This window comes from Sus scrofa, chromosome 1 (assembly GCF_000003025.6).
Source record: "Sus scrofa isolate TJ Tabasco breed Duroc chromosome 1, Sscrofa11.1, whole genome shotgun sequence".
Classification (NCBI taxonomy): Eukaryota; Metazoa; Chordata; class Mammalia; order Artiodactyla; family Suidae; genus Sus; species Sus scrofa.
Window position 1 is genome coordinate 220,919,530 of NC_010443.5, and position 17,251 is coordinate 220,936,780.

The 17,251-nt window shown below is 46.2% G+C and overlaps 1 protein-coding gene across 1 annotated transcript in view; it reads right to left on the reverse strand.

Moving 5' to 3' along the window:
- DMRT1 (doublesex and mab-3 related transcription factor 1) overlaps window positions 1-17,251 on the reverse strand; it is a 111,958-nt gene that overhangs the window by 78,045 nt on the left and 16,662 nt on the right.

A 17,251-nucleotide genomic window follows, 5' to 3' on the forward strand; every position in this document is an offset into this window, starting at 1 on the left:
TCTCAAAATTACCCACCAGCCACTAACACGTTATGCTGAGCAACAGGAAGGTACAGAAAAAGTACAAGTCATTTTGTACATTCTTTTTTTTTTTTTTTAAGGAAAAATTAAGGTCTGAAGATAACATCGCTTACCGACATGTTACGGAATCTGCAGGAGACAGCGGGCGCCACTTTCTAAAACAGGAAGGCTTCCCTGACTCCCTGTTTTGAGCGGTCTTCTCTGCAGGAAGACCCTATGTCCAGACTAATCAGCTCCTGACATTGCCTAGATTTGGAGAAAACTGAGACATGCACAGCCTCAGGACTCTTTCCATACAGGGTAGGGAATGAAAAGGGAGACATGGAAAGTCAGTCCCACTCATCCATCTCCCTCTGGACCCAGAGGATGGGTGGGTTTTCTGAGCTAAAGCGGAGCTAGTGCAGGAGAGGCCTGATGATTGAGGCGGTGGCGTGCCTACTGTTCACACCACTAATTGGTAACCCTGATGGTGGACAGGGACGTCACCTGCCCCTACTTCTGGAGAAACCACTCTCGCTCAGAGCAGTAAACTTACTGAGCACCTATTGTATGTGAGGCAGCCTGCCCCCTGTGCGACGCTTTGGGGGACAAAAGATGTAGTCTTTGCTGCTACAGGGCCCACTGGCAAGGGGAGATTCCCAAATACACACACTGAAGGGGAAACAAAAACCGTGGGGCCGGGAGAGCAAGGTTAAGTTCAGCCATCAAGGTACAAGTTCTGCTGATGTTGGCTCACTAAAGTCACTCCCAACCATAGGGCAAGAAATATGTTACAGTCCGTGGTTCTCCTTTTTCCCAAGGCGTTTTTTTGGTTTTGGGGGTTTTTTTGGTTTTTTTTAAATGTAAGTTGGTCCTGGAGGAGGAATCTGTCAAGGTCACTTTTTGTAAGGTGAAGCTTTACATAACAAAGTGAACCTGAAGCTGGCCTTTAAAGCCTGAGGCAGGCTTGGTTCAAAGGCGTGTGAAAGGTCAACAGGATGCAAAGGAATCTGCAGGAAGAAAGAGACAGACAGACAGACACAGAGAGGATGATGGTTGAGCAAGACCAGATCAAAGAAACCAAAGAGGAGATATGGGAGAAGATGGAAAATATAAAGAAGAGGAAAAGCAATTCAGGCCTTCCAAGGGAGCTGTGATTCGAAACAGGCTGCCCTGGGGCCACTAAGAAACTAGGTGAGTAACCAGCACATCCATTGTGTGCAGCAGTTCCCAGAGTGCTGGGCAGGCAATGTCCAAAATAAGCAAAAGCCTAGCCCTGCCCTCGAGGAGCTTCCACTCAGTTCAGGGTAGATGCAGAGTGCAAGGGAGAGTTTAAGGGATGAGAGAAGGTTTTCAGAGAAGACACTTAAAAAAAAAAAAAAAAAAAAAATGGAGTTCCCGTCGTGGCTCAGCAGTTAACAAACCCAGCTAGGATCCATGAGGATTTGGGTTCTATCCCTGGTCTTGCTCAGTGGGTTAAAGATCTGGTGTTGCCATGCACTGTGGTATAGACTGCAAAAGCGGCTCAGATCCTGAGTTGCTGTGGCTGTGGTGCAGGCTGACGGCTACAGCTCTGAATGGACCCCTAGCCTGGAAACCTCCATATGCCCCAGGTGCGGACCTAAAAAGACCCCCCCCCCAAAAAAAGGAGAAGGTGAAGGGAATTCCAAAGGAAAAAAAGGAGACACCACACACACAAAAGTTTCTGGGGTGTCAGAGCAGCCTGTGGAGCAGAGAAGGCAGAACTCTGGGCCCTACCAGATGGGAAGGAGGGTGCCGCTGGCATAGTAGTTACAAAGTCTACACTCGCCTCCAAGGAAAAATCCCAACTGGATCTGGAAAAGTGCAGGCTTTGCCATGTTGGCCCTGGGCACAGCTGATGGCATCCTGGCAGCCCCCACCTCATACACAGGGGTACCTGCCAGTTTTCCTAGTCGCAGTTTCTGCTGTCTCTGCTCCCTCCTCCCCTCTGTGGGCCTCACAATGACCTGGACACCCCAGGGTGTTGCCTACAGCAAAGTCAGATGCAGAGAAGATGCCACGTCTCTGACCTGACCAGAAAAGGTCTCGGGACCAGGAAAGGTTTTTTCTCCATAGGCCACCAGTTCCAAATTTCCTGTCGTTGGCAAGATGCCAGAGTCAGTGTGAGGCTCTGTCTGGCAGGGCAGACCTGGGGAGAGCGCAGGGCTCCTGCAGGGAGCGGATAAGGGAAGGAGAGAGAAGATGACACTGAGTTTTCACTCCACCTGGTGCTCTATTCTAAGAGATCTTGCCAGGAATCCCTTCTTCAATCTTTGAAACCCTTCTCATACTGAGAAAACTTGAAATTAGGAGCATTTTGGCTGCCTGTATCCATACATTTAGGTCAGCACAGGAAGAGCCTACCCTGAACTCTATTCCAACAACTCAAAATGCAAGGGCTTCATTTCTCAAGGTCTTTTTCTTGGCAGGAAGGGGACTGAACAGAGGGGTGCCATAGTTAAGAGTGCTCAAGGCTGGCTCCCTTGAGAGGTGGGATTTAGATTCTTTTATAAACTTCCTTTTAAAAATAAGGTCATAAATGTTTGTCTTTGCTCCTCAGGTCCCCGACAGCGCTCTGAAGGGAGGGAGTAGACCCTTTAAGTAAATGCGAGGAGACAAGAAACCAAAATGTGTCTCATATTAAATTTTTTTTTTTTTTTTTTTTGTCTTTTTGCCTTTTCTAGGGCCCAGCATATGGAGGTTCCCAGGCTAAGGGTCTAATAGGAGCTATAGCCGCCGGCCTACACCAGAGCCACAGCAACTCGGGATCCGAGCAGAGTCTGCAACCTACACCACAGCTCATGGCAACGCCCGATCCTTAACTCACTGAGAGGCCAGGGATCAAACCCGCAACTTCATGGTTCCTAGTTGGATTCGTTAACCACTGAGCCACGACCGGAACTCCACTCGTATTATTTCACATGACTTTTGTTCAGCCCAAGATTATACCCAGGTCAATTTAATACCCCTGGATTTCAGTCAGGTATTTGCCTCTAAAATGTTTTCAAGTCATCAAGAACAGTAAGTTAACCAATTGCTGAGAAGGACTGGGCCTCCCAGGAAAGGAATCTACCTCTAAGCCAGCAGCCCTCACCCTTGGCTGCAGGGGGTAAGGTGGAGGATAAAATTCCTCGGTACAGGGTGTATCCCAGACACTTCACAGGAGAGCCTCTAGCTGGGGACCCAGGCTTCAAAGCCCCCAGGGTGACTCCAGTACCATCAGGCTGACCACTGTTTCAACCCATCAGATGTTTATGTTTTAGTGCCAAGAAGTCCCACCCTTACACCTACCGAAGTAGTTATAAAAATTCGGTTGAGGCCTCTGCCCACACCTCCCTTTCACGGGTCCATGAGGTCAAAAGTATTTCCACAATAATGTAAAGCTGTTATTGGTCTTTTTCACTGTGTTGACATCTGCACTGATGATACAGAAGCCATCCTGGGGACAACCCTGGTTTCTTAGTTGGAATCAAGGTCATCCCACCAAACTGTACTGACAGTCACTCACTCCTTGCTGTGAAGTAAAATATTTTTGAAAAGTTGTTTGGAGTTCCCATCATGGCTCAGTGGTTAACAAATCCAACTAGGAACGATGAGGTTGCAGGCTTGACCCCTGACCTTGTTCAGTGGGTTAAGGATCGGGCGTTGCCGTGAGCTGTGGTGTAGGTCACAGATACGGCTCGGATCTGGCATTGCTGTGGCTCAGGCATAGAGTGGCAGCTCCAGTTAGACCCCTAGCCTGGGAACCTCCATATACTGCAGGAGCGGCCCCAGAAAAAAGCAAAAAGACAAAAAAGAAAAAGAAAAGTTGTTTAATTTTATGTCAGTTTTGCTTAAGATGTTATTTATTTATCTTTTTTTTTTTTTTTTTTTTTTTTTGCCTTTTCACCAGATCCTTAACCCAGTGAGCGAGGCCAGGGATCGAACCCACAACCTCATGGTTCCTAGTCGGATTCGTTAACCACTGCACCACAATGGGAACTCCACTTAAGATGTTCTTGATGAAGCCGGGAAAAACACTTGATTAAATCTATACCTTTAAGTCTATTTTCTTACTATTGTGTGACCGAGTGGGAAAACTCATGAAGCACTTCTGCTACACACCAAAGGGTACTGATGGCTTCCTTGGAAACAGCACTTGTGCAAAAGCTTGACTGAAAGCAGTACTCACTGCTTTTTTTCTTTTTAAATGGAACACCCTCTACTTAAAAGAATGACTGATGACAAACTGTAATTACCAAGACTTGGGTATTAGCAGAATTTTCTAGAACATGAACAAGGTAAGCCTATCACTTCAAGAAAAACAACTGACAGTATTTATTGCCAAAAATTTGAGCTTTTGAGTAAAAATCAGAATTTTGGAAAACATATACCTGCCACTATGTGCTTGACAGCTTCCCAAGCTTGAAGACTTTTGCTGACAGAATCAGCAGTGATATTAATGAGTGGGATTTTCTGATATTTTGTAATAAAATATGTCAATATTTGGAAAGTCTGTATAATTCAGTAAATTAATATTTTCTAAATGACCAATGCATGACGTTACAAAATATTGCATGGGTGACAGATCCGCTTAGAGTGCAAGATGGATTTTAATTTAACTAAGGCTTCGGATCCACACTGCAGCTAATCTTTAAGAAATTATCACTTGTCAAGTTTTGGTCTAGTATTAAAGAATGGTCACAGTGATCTCAAAAAGGCTATTCAAACACTTCTCTCCCTTTTCCAACTATTTATCTATGTGACGCGAAACTGTCTTCATGTATTTCAATCAAAGCAACAGACTGAATGAAGTAGACACAGGAACCCAGTTGTATTCTATTAATAACCCAGACATGAAAGACTTGTAAAAATGTTAAACAATGCCACCCTCCTCACTAATTTGTTTTGGAAAACAGCTATTTTTCATTAAAAATACTACTTAGATTAACAAGTGAAAGATCTACTATCTTAAAGGCATGGACATATTCTTAATTTCTCAGTTTTAGTTTGATTCAGTAAACACTGATCGTGTAGATATAATCATTGTTTTCCTCATTACTTGCTTCATTTAAGAGTGTAAGAAGTTGCAGTTCCCAGGAGCTCCCGTCGTGGCTCAGTGGTTAACGAATCCGACTAGGAACCATGAGGTTGCCAGCGGCTACAGCTCCGATTTGACCCCTAGCCTGGGAACCTCCATATGCCATGGGAGCAGCCCAAGAAATGGCAAAAAGACAAAAAAAAAAAAAAAAAAAAGAAGAAGAAGTTGGAGTTTCCAGTCGTGGAGCAACGGAAATGAATCTAACTAGGAACCACAAGGTTGCTGGTTGGATCCCTGGACTCGCTCAGTGGGTTAAGGATCTGGCATTGCCGTGAGCTGTGGTAGAAGGCTGCAGACACGGCTCAGATCTGGCATTGCTGTGGCTGTGCTGTAGGCCGGCAGCTATAGCTCTAATTGGACCCCTAGCCTGGAAACATCCATATGCCACGGGTGTGGCCCTAAAAAGAAAAAAAAAAAAAAAAAGAATGTAATAAGTTTGAGAATCTCCATGTCACAGGCTCATCTCTTCCCAGGAGGACCGATTTCAGAGCGGTTGGAGTCAGTGTCTCAAAATGAGCTGAGTCAGCAGTCAGCAGGAAAGGCCCACCTCGGCGCCTCCAGCTTTATCCCTAAGCCTGGAACATTTCTTCCAAAGAAAGAGACATTCACTGCTACACAGTGCAGCACCGGCTATCTGGAACTTCTAGCCCCAGAACCTTGGATCAGTTACCCAAGCATCCAGTGCCCCAGAGTCTACATGTAACCTAGGGTTAATGCTACTACTCACAGCTCAGAGGACAGAGAAAGGCTCTAACTAAGGTGTAAAGTGCTCCATGAAGGTTAGCTCTTGTCACAGGCACACACTGTGAGAGCACTTTCTGCCACCAGGCAAGAGGGCCATTAAATAACTCTGCCCACACAAGGCATCCTCTCTCCCACCGCTCATGTTCAGGGAACCACAGGAGGGCTGGGCTGCATCTGGCAGAGCTTCCTGAGTGCATGTGAACTTGGACAGGAGCAGAATCTTCCGCGCCTGGCCTTCTCTGAGGTCAGACAGTAGCCTTGAATGCAGTCGGTGTGGTATCACTCCCCAAAGTCATAATCAGGAAATGCGAGAACAATCTGTTTCTCCCACAAGGCGATCATGACAGGGCTATTTGAAACGTCAAACACGAACCTGGCGCCAGGAAAGCAAACAACCCCTTCACTTGTGTACCTGCCACGAGCCAGCCGGCAACTGCCTCTACTTCCCAAGACAAAACCAGCAGGTGGAAAAAAGCTGACCTTCCTTCCCATCCCCAAACCCACCATCTTCCCAGCCCCACCTCTCCGGGTGTTCAATTCTGTTTCTGAGAAGTGCAGCTACGTGCCTCCCTGAGTGAGATGTGGATTTTATTTATTTGGGGGGGGGGGGACTGCCACTGTTGCAGGGCTGAACTTTTAGCTCGCTATAAAGTTAATGTGCTATTCAGTGTTCATTTCAGGCAAAACTGTGGGGCTGTGTATTTTCTGCCACCCCCAGAAGGCCATTATCTGTAATCGCCCATTACCATGCATAATTATTTCTCCCAGCTTGGTCTGTGACCTCTAGGGTTGCACACTGTTCCAGCTAACTGCTCCTTCTTACCAAATTCGTGAAGGAAGCTTTTCTGACCTTTAGTACTGTGAATGGTATATTCCAGAGCCAATGTTAGAACAACTTACAGGCCAATTTATGTCAACTTGGGAATATTCCAGATCTCCTCCAGATGTACCTTCCCCACTCCATGGGGTTTTCCCCTCCCCTCAAATAACAAGAAAATAAGGCATAATCAACTCTCCATTATGCGGGGGCTGATAACCCCAACTGGGAATTATCTGGAGCCCTCTGTACTCCCTTTTCTTGGATCTAGCTATTTAACAGCATCGTGGTTTTTTTCAGATTGCTACTGGGAGAAGGTGGCACTAGGGAAGGGAATAGAGAAAAAAGTGACTTAACATTTTTAATTCAATATATAGGCTCCCATATTTAGTGGTGGGGTTTTTTGGTTTTTGGTGTTTTTTTTAGGGCTGCACTCATGGCTTATAGAAGTTCCCAGGCTAGAGGTTGAATTGGAGCTGCAGCCGCCTGCCTGCACCACAGCCACAGCATCTCAGGATCCCAACCATGTCCTCAACCTACATCACAGCTCACAGCAATGCTGGATCCTTAACCCACTGAGTGAGGCCAGGGATCAAACTCATGTCCTCATGGATCCTAGTCAGGTTCATTAACCTATGAGCAAAGTCAGGAACTCCCATTTAGTGTTTTTTTGAGTGGAAGGAGGAACTATGTTCAAATCGGTGATTAAGATGAGATTTGAGGATTCTAGGTATATTTAAAATAGTAATTCTAGGACTGACACTTGATGACACGGCCCAAAGTGTCACCTCACATTCACCTCACTTTTCAACATTATCAGGGAAAGAAGAGAGGGCACAGGATTGCCAGTCACACGTGCAGGAGTTGAAATGCTGAGTCATTGAGGAGCATTTCTGTGTGACTATGAGAGAGGTACCTCTATGCTATTAAAGCACCCACACACTACAAGCTAGAATGAAACCACCCCATCTTTGCGTGGTCACTCCCACTGCACCCGAGACCACCCACCGGAATCTTCTCCAGGGGAAAGACCTTTCACACACGCTGCCTTGATTTCCCTTCTGTCCTTCCTTGTGAATAAAGCTCCCCTGAAATGAAAAGAAGTCGATTCTAAAAATAAATACCTGTCCATCCTTTCAACCATCACTTTTACCAAAACCAGATAGGGAACCACAGAGAAGTAAACCTAACAGTTTCCACTGAATTCAACAACAGGGAAGGCCTAGGAAGTAACAATACTTGTTTCAATACCTGGAGAAGTTCAAGTGGTAAGTCTAGAGATGTGTGTGCAATTGGCTGCAGGACCCCACATGAGGCCCCCAGCTGAGACCTCACACTCTACCTGCCACCAGACTGTATCACTAAGGGAAAATGAAGCCACTTAGATTCGGCCAATGAACATCTTAAGCTAAATGACAGCCATTGTGGCTGACGAGTCAACACTGATGATTTCCTGGAGAAGACTAAGTGACTACTAACTGTTCACATGCTGGCATGGAGATCAAAGACCAAGGTCAAGTTAGTTCTCAGACTCCAAAGACCAGGACTCCTCATCCTTTCCACTGGGAGAGTCAGGCAGGGCAGGGCCTATCCCCATGCCCCAAAGCCCCTAACTTGTGGCTCTTCTAACTCATCCCTGAAGCAGCTCGCTCCAACCCTAGCTCCTCATTTAGTTCTGCATCTGCAGCCTGGTAGGGAGCTGCTGCCAAGACCTGTGCTGTCCTCCAAGTGTGTACATGAGTCACTACACACCAGGTGAGACACATACCTCCAAACTCTGATCTCTTCATAGCTACCTGCTCCACCAAACATGTCACTAACCACAGGGGCAGGAGGGCAAAAAAAAGTCACACCCTTGAGGATTCCTGCTTCCCAATGTAGGGGCCAGAACTCGAATTCCCAGCCTCTATGAAGTCAGGGCCTGGGCATTTGAAGAAAGCTTCACCAATCAGGTCTCCCAAGTGAGACTTCAACTGTGACAATGCCCTTTCTTTTTGCAGGGTTTGAGCCAGAACCCTGTGGCTTTTGACATTGGCAGAAGCAACAGCTGCAAGGCCCTGAAGGCTCTGACAACTTGGGGTACCTACACTTATGTACAGAAACACATGAACATACACACACACACATACACACATATACACACACAGATAATTTCCTGTCTATGTATCAGTCAACATCCCACCCTAAAATCTCAACTGAAAGAAATGATTACCAAGAGCAAATCTGGGCCTGTCAACCAAAAGGCTATCATTAGGACTAAGAAACAGCAGGACAGAAGCTACGTAAGTGGGCAACTTCTTATGTCTACAATCACACCTGCATCGTGTCTATCTTTATTTTCCTCATCCTATAGCCTGTGTTGTGCAGATTTTGTCCACCTGGATCTCTGGAAATCTAACATGCTCACAGAAACTCCGTTTCACATAAAAGTGACCGGTATCAAGAACCCTATGGAGGAGTTCCCGTCGTGGCGAAGTGGTTAACGAATCCGACTAGGAACCATGAGGTTGCGGGTTCGGTCCCTGCCCTTGCTCAGTGGGTTAATGATCCGGCGTTGCCGTGAGCTGTGGTGTAGGTTGCAGACGCGGCTCGGATCCCGCGTTGCTGTGGCTCTGGCGTAGGCCGGTGGCTACAGCTCCGATTCAAACCCTAGCCTGGGAACCTCCATATGCTGCGGGAGCGGCCCAAGAAATAGCAACAACAACAACAACAAAAGACAAAAGACAAAAAAGAACCCTATGGAAATACTGCAAGTACCCAGAAAATCCAGGACCACCTTCTGCATTGATGCAGAGAGAGGCAGAAGGGGAGGGCAAGCAGGGGAAGGGGTATATAAACTCTAAAACACAGGGCCGCACACCAGGAGCCCTTTCTGCAAATTCTCTGGGTATCAGGCAGCATCACCTGTGGCTGTGTCAACCACTAGCCTTACCCGTGCTTCTCAAGGTTTACTCCATCACAGAAACAACACTGGACAGAGAAAGTCAGAGAAAGAAGACTTTTTTTTTTGGTCTTTTCTCCTTTTAGGGCTGCACCCACAGCATACGGAGGTTCCCAGGCTAGGGGTCAAATTGGAGCTGTTGCCACCGCCGCCTCCAGCCTACACCAGAGTCACAGCAATATGGGATCCAAGCCGCAGCTCAGAGGAATGCCAGATCCTTAACCCACTGAGCAAGGCCAGGGACAGAACCTGCAACCTAATGGTTCCTAGTTGGATTCATTTCCACTGAGCCATGACAGGAACTCCAAAAGAAGTTTTTTTTTTTTTTTTTTTTTTTTTTGGTCTTTTTGCCATTTCTTGGGCCGCTCCCACGGCATATGGAGGTTCCCAGGCTAGGGGTCCAATCAGAGCTGTAGCCGCCAGCCTAGGCCAGAGCCACAGGAACGTGGGATCCGAGCCACATCTACAACCTACACCACAGCTCACGGCAATGCCAGATTCTTAACCCACTGAACAAGGCCAGGGATGGAACCCACAACCTCATGGTTCCTAGTTGGATTCGTTAACCACTAAGCCATGACAGGAACTCCAAAAGAAGATTTTTTAAATCAACAATAGCCAAGAGGAATTAACCAAACACCACCAATAAAAAAGCATACACTCCTACGAACACACAGTTTTTAGATAAAGTGGTCGTCTTCCACTCCCAGAAAGAAACAACAACACAGGCAGGCAGAGCCTGGAGACTCATCCAATGAGGGGGGCAGAGCAGGGGCAGTCTCTTCCATCCCTGACTGCACCCAGCTCTGAAGTGGCAGGAAAGCTGACCTCCTGAGAAGAGACTCCGGTGCTATGACTAAGAGGATTTCAGAGCCGAAGAGCTGAGCTTACTGAAAAGATCATCACAGATGTCACAGGAAGGAGTCACCAAAAAGTTAACCACAGGGCAGGTTACAAAGCTGTTCTTTACACATGTTGAGCAGTCACAGCTATTTGTCCCAGAAAGGTCACCTTGCGAGGGAAAGTGCCCAAAAACTCAAAGATTCATTCATTCACTCATTCATTCTACACCAACTGGGTACTCAACTGTAACTCCCCGGTAGGGAGGGTCATTTTATCCTGACATCATCACGTGTAGGTGCCCTCAGGTGCAGCTGAGTCTGAAACCTGCCCACCAACTCCTCCGATGTGAAGGACTTTATTTACTGCAAATCAAAATAAATACAGAATGCAGACTTGCACTAAGAGCTAGAATAAAACAAATATGTAGGCGAGGGGAAAAGACAATTACACAGTGCGATGGGAAATATGACACCTTAAGAAAAGCGAAGAAAATAATAAGCAACAGGTTATTAAATTCTCAGGGACTGAAAACGCCAAAACTAGGGAGGAGAAACAAAGTCACTGCAGATTAAATATGAAGAGTTTTAAGCCAATTATAAAAGATCAAAGAGAACAAGAGAGGGGAGGAGTAGCCTTACAAGTAACCGAGATAGGAGACCTTGGGAGAAATACGACTAGGGTAAAATCATTACAGTTTACAGTGAAAGTAATCTAGGGATGACTTTAGAGAGAAATTCACTAAGAGACCACTCCTGGGAGAAGAGCCCAGGGAGAGAAATCAAAAAGCTCTTTATTTTCAAAAGGCACACAACTCTAGAGGGCAGGTGCTTTCTATGGAGAACAGGGACTAGTCTGGCAAGGTGAAGCGTGCCAGCGCCAAGAGCCACATTTTGGATTCTACCCCGTCCTTCTGGGGCCGGGAACCTCGGCCTGGTCTCCACTCCATGCACTATGGGTACAGGAGGAGGCAAGAGTTACGGTATTAACAGAAGCGTATCTCTGAAATTCACTTGACAATTTCTTTTTTGGTCTTTTTGGGGCTGCACCCCACAGCATATGGAGGTTCCGAGGCTAGGGGTCCAATGGGAGCTTGTGGCCACCGGCCTACACCAGACACAGCAAAGCAGGATCCCATCCGAATCTGCGACCTACACAACAGCTCCAGGATATGCCGGATCCTTAACCCACTGAGCAAGGCCAGGAATCAAACCTGCATCCTCATGGATGCTAGTCAGGTTCACTAACCGCTGAACCACAATGGGAACTCCGACACTTTCTGTTTCATTCCCCTCCAAAAAAAAATCTGACACTGCCCTGTTTGAATAATGTCAACTCAAAAGTCTCAACCATTACTATCTGGATTTTAACCAAGAGGAGCAGAGCTAGAAAAGAGCTGCTAACGCAAATGATGTTATTAACTTTTAACTGTACTATCTCATTTATGGATAATTGGCAAGTTACGTTATGTTTTCAGTTGCTACCAACAGTAACTCCACGAGGTTGCGACCCAGAAAAAAGGGCTGGCTGTGGTTTACAAAAGCACCCAGCACACTCAGGGACACGGCAGGAGCTAGGGTCTCAGGTAAACCCGGGTCTTCGGAGTCCATGTCTGGTGTCTTCTTGCAACGACAGGAGAAACCTGTCACCTTGATTCAGAGTAGTTAATTGTGTATTTTGCTTTGTTTTGTAGTCATCATCAATACACTGGACACTATAAAATATCAGAGTCAGAAAGCCAAGGAGTCCCCATTATGACTAGCATTTGAGATCTAGGGGAATACCTGACTTGTCCTATTTTCTTCTTGTATGTACAGATCACTCACTATGTAACAACGAGGCTGGTTAAAGGCTACGGTATGACTGAAAACACAGACTGAGAAAAGCAGTGTAATAATACCAGAGCGCTTACTGAGACAGAAAATATATCTCAAGGAAAGATTTTTAAAAAAGGGAGAAGCTCTGGACATCAACAAGTCTGTCTCTGGATACAAACTGCTCACCTGACTTAGGAACCTGGTTACCTAGTGAGTCCCAAGTTACTACCATGACTGGAGTAACGGAGCCCAAGAGAAGGCATGAGCATGCGCTGGGCGTCCTACCTCCACCACTTAACATACGTGTGAACTTGAGCACATTATTGACCCTGTTTCCTATAAGCGGAAAAAAACAGTTTCCATTTTACAGAGCTATTATAGAGATTAAATGAGAATATAAATAACAAAGCAGCTAAGACAGTCCCTGGCACGAGGCAGACCCTCAGTAAGAGAGTTAGCAGTATGTAATCATTATCACCTCTGCTGAAAACATAACGCCAAAGAGTTGGGAATTAAACAAACTACACACACAAAAGCAAGAATAGAGCACTGCCCGCTCTTTCCCTTCACACACAGGAATTAGAAAGCATCACTCACGAAGGTGGTTGGATCCTCAGTTTGAGAAACAAACTGCCACGCCAGCTCCTGGCAACACACACTGGTGTGAGAATCACCTGCCTTTGCTTAATTTCCCCTTTCTATGCTGTTTCTTCAGTGCTACCCATTTTTCCCCTGCTCCTAGATGCCAGCTTGGGTTCCCTGTCAAACTCCTCTCCACTGCTGTAAATAATCTCTCTCCCTCTTTTATATTACCTTTCAAATATTTATAGACTGTTATTCTCCTTCTCTCCAAGCCATACATCATTTTTGTTGCCCTTCCCCTGGATTCTCTCTAGTTTATCTACATCTTTTAGAGAAAAACAAACCCCAGGTGCTTCATGATGAAAACAGCACACCCAAAGCTAACAACCCTAAACCAAGAAGGCCCCTTAGTCCAAAGCCACCAGAAAACTCTTTGATGTGCTTCTTCCCCCCTTCCCGCCCCGTAACTCATAATTCCATCTTCGGATAAAACAAGGAGAGTGTGATAAGAGACACAACCACCACCCTCACGCAGTGGATGCTGGGGCTCCTGCATGGCAGCGGGTCCTGGGGTGGGGAGCCTGGGGCAGCCTCAGACACCCTCACACTTGCTGGTGAGGGACCCTGTGCCCTGCACATTGCCTCTACTTGTTAATTCCTTCTCCATCTGTGTCCTTGCGACTCCCTTCCCCTCCCCCAACAGGTCTGTGCAGAGGCGCCTGCATGTTCATCCCACAGACAGGGCTCAAGGTTTCTCAGTCATGTGCCTTCTGCCCAAACTGTGGGGGCAGTAAGACACTGATGGTGCCTGACCTTTTTGCAAGGTAACTTCCTCATCTGTGTGGTAATATAACACTCCTACTCCTATGAGGAAGGCTAGGAGATGGCCAACACTCAAGATGTATATCTGTACAATAAAAAGAAAAAAAAAAAGACAGAAAGGCAAGGCCAAGCAAAGCAGGAGGAAGCTTACCTATACTCTAAAGCGTGAGCATTACGATGCATCTCGGGGAGTTCCCTTCGTGGCTCAGCAGTTACTGAAGCCGGATAGGATCCATGAGGATGCGGGTTAGATTCCTGGCTTCACTCAGTGGGTCAGGGATCTGGCGTTGCCATGAGCTGTGGTGCAGGTCGCAGACATGGCGTGGATCCCATGTTGCTGTGGCTGTGGCGTAGGCCAGCAGCTGTAGCTCTGATTCGACCCCTAGCCTGGGAACTCCATATGCCACAAGTGCAGCCCTGAAAAAAAAAAAAAAAAAAGAAAAGAAATGCCTCTCGGAGACTCCTAGCCGCTGGCATGTGGGCTGGGATGGGGGGAACTGTGTGATGGGTTACGAACTCCTCGCCCAGAGACATAATCCTTACATCAGTTCATGTGGCTTGATTTTTCAGAGAAACAAAAACAAAATCCCAGTGTATGGCAATCTCCAGGCTCATTCCTCTACTCCTCATCTTAGTATCTGAAACTTGAGTTCGATGGCATATTTCTGCACTTTGTCATGGTTTACAATTTTTACATTAAAATCTTAGTTGAGTAGTACACCAGATCTGCGAGCATAGGCATCATTATTTTACCCATTTCACAAATGAGGAAATAACACACAGAAATTAAGTGAACTGCTCAAGTCAGAGAGGTGATGAGTTAACCGAGGCAGGTCTTACGTTCTTTCAAGGACGTGGAGCCTCCACCCCAGCTATTAGGTTACCCAGATAAAAGCAGAACTTTTGCAGGTGTCTTCAATCTTCAAGACCTTTGCTTAAGCTTCTACTATCATACACCATTCTCTAGAGGAAACCTGCCAATAACTGGTTAGCTAATCTATTAACTAATCTGACACTAATCTGGAAATCAGTAACAACTAACCTTCGCCCCGAGGGAAGCACAACCCTGAACATGTTTCAAGGTGAACCAGAGAAGCAGTCAGATTATTTTGAAACAGGTGATGGTAACAGGCATTCTAATTTCATGCAACATGGGTAAGAATAAGATGAGCCTCTAGTAACCAGAATATCTGACTAGACAGTATACTCCATTCCTTAGGCATGGCCATGATGGTCTATTAATAAACAGTAATATGGAAACCTCTAGACCATAGTACCAGATATGAATGTGAGATGGTTCAATCCCTGGGGCTATAGCTTAACCTGAGCTCTGTCCAAAGCAGAAACTGGAGAGAGGAGAGAAGCTGGAAGAGTATGAAGAACACAGCAGGCTCAGCCGCTTCACTGTGGGGCTGTTTTCATGCGGGCTGGGGGCTGCTGGTGGGGAACCAGACACCCTACAGGCTCCTCTGCTTGTCTGGAGTACAATGACCAGGAGTCCTGGCATTTCACAGGCTCTGCAGCCTATCCCCAGCTAGTCTCATCTCCTACTTTGAAATACCAAATAGTGTGGGAATATCGCAACACAGGTCACAAAGGGCCAATCTCCATAATAAATAAGGAATCCTAGATGGGGAGGAAATTCAATAAAGAAACTGGGAAAGGACATCCGCTGATGGCTTAGAGGAAAAAATACAAACAGCCCTGTAACATAGAAAAGATGTTCAACCTCACAAACAAAGGAAAAGGGGACTATAAACTAAACTATATCAACCATATTTGTTTTCTATTACTATATGACAAATCTAGTGGCTTAAAACAATGTGAATTTATTATCTTACAGTTTTGTGGGCCCACAGTCTGATCCAGGCCTCTCCAAGGCCTAAAATCAAGGTGTCATCAGGGCTGTGTTCCTTTCTGGGGTCTCCAGGGGAGGATTCGTGCCCTGCTCGGTCTGGGTGCTGGCAGAGGTCGGTTCCTTGCAGTTGTAGGACTGAGGTCTCAATTCCTCGCTGGCTGTCAGCAGAGAGCTATTCTAAGCTTCTAGAGAACTTCTGAATGAAATACATTATATTTATTTAAAATGTACAGGAATTCCCGTTTCAGCTTAGTGGATTAAGAACCTGATTAGTATCCATGAGGATGCAGGTTCAATCCCTGGCCTCACTCAGTGGGTTAAGGATCCAGTGCTGTGTGCACTGTGGTGTAGGTCACAGACCAGGATGGGATCCTGTGTTGCTGTGGCTGTGGCTGTGGCGTGGCTGGCCGCTACAGCTCCAATTCAACCCCTAGCCTGGGAACCTCCATATGCTGCACATGTGGCCTAAAAAGAAAAAAGAAAATCCCAACTCTTTCCCTGGCCTACCAGGGCCTATGAACTGCAATCCCCTATGACATCACCCCTGCTCTCAGTACCTAGCGGCTGGCCTGCTTCCTGCTCTGTTGATCCCTGATGCTGAACTGAAGTACCTTTTTTCCTTTCTTTCTTTTCCTTTCTTGCTCACCTTGCTGCACCTTCTGCCTAGATGGTTCCTCCCCCACACTTTGACTGCACCTTCTGCCTGGATGGTTCTTCCCCCATACCTTGACTTCAATGGCTCCCTGTCACTGAGGACTAGCTTCGATTTCATCTCCTTAGAAAGTCCCTCTTCCCCTAACCACTATGCCAACCCCAAATCCCTTCAGATACACCCGTCCTAACTCTCCATCTTTCTCTACAGTGCTTAGCACTTTCTGTAAACATGTGGCTCACTCATCTGGTGTACCTGTTTATCCACTGCCTCCCCTGCTGGGTGGGTAAGATCCACAAGGAAGAGAAGTTTTACACACGGCTGTACATCCCATGCCCAGAAACAGGTCTCACTCAATGCAGTCACACAACGAATGTTTGTTGAATAAATGAAAAACAAAGAAAGGGAAGAAGGGAAGGAAGGAGTCTGGCTCAGACAACAGACTCACCAGCAAAAATGATTCAACTCAGTTCAGCAAACTTTTCCTAGCGTTTGATGAAGATAATCTACTTCCCTGAATTAACATATATTCTATATTTCAGATAACCCCCAAACCTCAGGACCAGATTAAAGGGTGGTACAAAAATAGGGAGTTGTTTTATAAGTGCTGAGAGCAATACTGAGTCAGCAGTTAGTATACGCTGGATTGAGCTGACACTAGATGGCTGAAACAGTACCTGAGAACTCTTAGCACCGATAAACATCTGAAAATCTGCTATTACTAGAGAACTGAATCAATATTTTCTTTTGGCAACAAGAAAGCTATTTAGAGTCTATTTCAAGAGTTTCTTGAGTTCCCTCGTGGCATAGCAGGTTAAGCATCTGGCTCTGTCATTGCAGAGGCTTGGGTTGTCAGGCCGTAGAGCAGGTTCTATCCCTGGCCTCAGAACTTCCACATGCCTCAGATATGGCCAAAAAAAAAAAAAAAAAAGTTTCTGAAAAGCATGTTCAGTGATATTGGACACTAAGACCAGATGAGCAACTGTGAAGTCCACAAAGAGACATAAGAGACCACAGGAAACTGGGCTTGAAATGTAATTTGGGGGAGTTCCCATTGTGGCTCAGCAGAAATGAATC